Source organism: Carlito syrichta, unplaced genomic scaffold (genome assembly GCF_000164805.1).
Source record: "Carlito syrichta isolate Samal-C Ts95f unplaced genomic scaffold, Tarsius_syrichta-2.0.1 Scaffold308181, whole genome shotgun sequence".
Classification (NCBI taxonomy): Eukaryota; Metazoa; Chordata; class Mammalia; order Primates; family Tarsiidae; genus Carlito; species Carlito syrichta.
The window spans coordinates 10,606-13,193 of NW_007252277.1; the positions used below are offsets into that span (position 1 = coordinate 10,606).

At 50.5% G+C, this 2,588-nt stretch overlaps 1 protein-coding gene across 2 annotated transcripts in view; it reads right to left on the minus strand.

Moving 5' to 3' along the window:
• PSMD3 (proteasome 26S subunit, non-ATPase 3) overlaps positions 1-2,588 on the minus strand; it is a 19,726-nt gene that overhangs the window by 3,291 nt on the left and 13,847 nt on the right. The window lies entirely within an intron of this gene.

The window sequence follows — 2,588 nt, forward strand, 5'->3', positions numbered from 1 at the left end:
GCTACCACGCCCGGCTAATTTTTGATTTATGTAGAGATGAGGTCTCACCAAGTTGCCCAGGCGGGGCTCGAACCTGCGGGCTCAGGCAGTCCACTCACCTTGGCCTCCCAAAGTGCTGGAATTACAGGCTGAGACACTGAGCCCGGCCTGGAGCCCCAATTCAACAGACATGCTGAGATGGGAAAAGGGAGCAGTGTTTAGGTCCCAGAGACAGGAAAAGCCCCTGACACCTATGCTGGGCATGGAGCCCAAGCTCTGCCTCTGGAGCCAGGTCCTGGGAATATCTGACCCTTTGGCTACAGAGTCCTAAGCTGAGTTTCATCTGTCAGTCAGGGCATACACCACTCTGAAACGATGATGCTCTCAAGTGAGGCCAGATGGGCAGGTTCTGTGGTTTAGCGCTGATGAGAGAACAGGGTTCAGAGGCCTAGGGAACAGAAGGTGCATCAGCCAAAGATGCCGACTAGAAGTGTGGCGTATTACTGGAGAAGAGGCAGCAAACACTGCAGGACTAGTTATCTGGGTAAGGACTAGCTATCTGGGTAAGGACCGGGTCCCACCTCAGGAAAGGAGTAGCATGTATGGACATAGGAGGTTGCTGGAGGACCAGGGTTTCTTCCCCAAAGTCCTGTGAGGTGTTTCTGAAGGGTGCCTACTGTAGATTCAGTACCATGCAAAAAAAGCTTCAGTAGAGGGACCGATGGCCAACGACGGGAGCTTAAGACCCAGCAGGAGGAACAGGGACAAAGGACAGTTCAATAAAGAGACAGAAAGCATCATGGAGAGGTTAAAGTGGGTGGCATGCGATCATGCCCACAGCTGGGCAAACTCTTCATCCTGCACATTCACCCATGAGATGGTCCTATCCTTTGGAGTAATCCAGGAAAGGGAAAATCCACAGAAATTGTAACTTAAAAGGCACCTTGACGATACTGACAAAGTAGAAAAAGGAGGATATTTCAGTCAAAGAGAATGGACTAACAGAGGAAGGAGGCCAGGTGCAGTGGTCCATGCCTATAATCCCAATACTTTGGGAGGCTGAGGTGGGAGAATCACTTAAGTCCAGGAGTTTGAGACCAGCCTAGGCAACATAGTGAGACCTCATCTCTACAAAAAACATTTTTTAAAATAAATAAATAAGGCCGGGCACAGTGGCTCACGTCTATAATCCCAGCACTTTGGGAGACGGAGGTGAGAGGATTGCCTGAGCCCAGGGGTTTGAGACCAGCCTGGGCAACATAGCAAGACCTGATTTCTACAATAAATCAAAAAATTAGCTGGGCATGGGCATGTGCCTGTAGTTCCAACTACTGGGAAGGCTAAAGCAGGATTGTCGGAGCCCAGCAGGTTAAGGCTGTGGTGGCCATGAGCGTGCCGTGCCACTGCACTCCAGCCTGGGTGACAGAGTGAGACTCTGTGAAAAATGAAAATGAAAATAAATAAAATAATGACTACTTATCCAGATACAGTCACAGTCTGAGTCCCAGGCTTTAAGAACATCAACGGTGGTGTGCACCTGTAGTTCCGGCTACTTGAAAGACTGAGGCGGAAGAATAGCTGGAGCCCAGCAGGTCAAGGCTGCAATGGCCGGGAGTAGTGTGCCACTGCACTGTAGTCTGGGCAACAGAGTGAGACTCCAACTCAAAAAAAAAAAAGAACATCAATATATGAATAAAAAAAAAATAGACACAGTGGCTCATGCCTGTAATCCCAGCACTTCGGGAGGGGCAATTTGGCTAGATCTCATCTTTACAATAAATAAAACAATTAGCCAGGCGTGGTGGCTTGCGCCTGTGGTTGCAGCTACTTAGAAGGTTGAGGCGGAAGGGTCACCTGAACCCAGCAGGTCAAGGCTGCGGTGGCTATGAGCATGTCACTGAACTCCAGCCTGGGTGACAGAGTGAGACTCCAACTCAAAAAAAAAAAAGGCAGGCTCTTCACATGAGAGATCAACTCTACAGCTTAATCCAACCCTATGTGACCCATAGGCCATGGGGGTAAATGGGGGGTGAGAGTGTGGTGGTGAGGGCAGAGGACTGGTGTCAGGCCCTCCCCCAAACGTGCCTTCACTCTACCTTCTGTCTGTCTCCCAGGGCTCCCTCACCAATGAGGCACTGGCCCAAGACCCCCGTCCAGCTCTCTGCTCTGTCCTGCCACCTGGCTCTACCATAGGAAATGGAAACCTCTATGTCCATTGTAAAATCTGATTTGAAAACACTGCTTTTGGCTGGGCTCAGTGGCTCGGCCTATAATCCCAGCACTTTGGGAGCCTGCGGGTTCGAGACTAGTCCAGGCAACTTGGCGAGACCATGTCTCTACAATAAAATAAAAAATAGCCAGGTGTGGTAGTGTGCATCTGTAGTTCTGGCTACTTGGAAGGTTGAGGCGGAAGGATCACTGGAGCCCAGAAGGTCCGTGGCTGTGAGAGTGCCACCGTACTCCAGCCTAGGTGACGGAGTGAGACTCCAACTCAAAAAAAAACACAAAACAAGAAAAAACACTAGCCGGGTTTGGTGGGTCAGCCTGTAATCCCGCGCTTTGGGAGGCTGAGGTGAGTGGATTGCCTGAGCCCGCGGGTTCAAGACCCA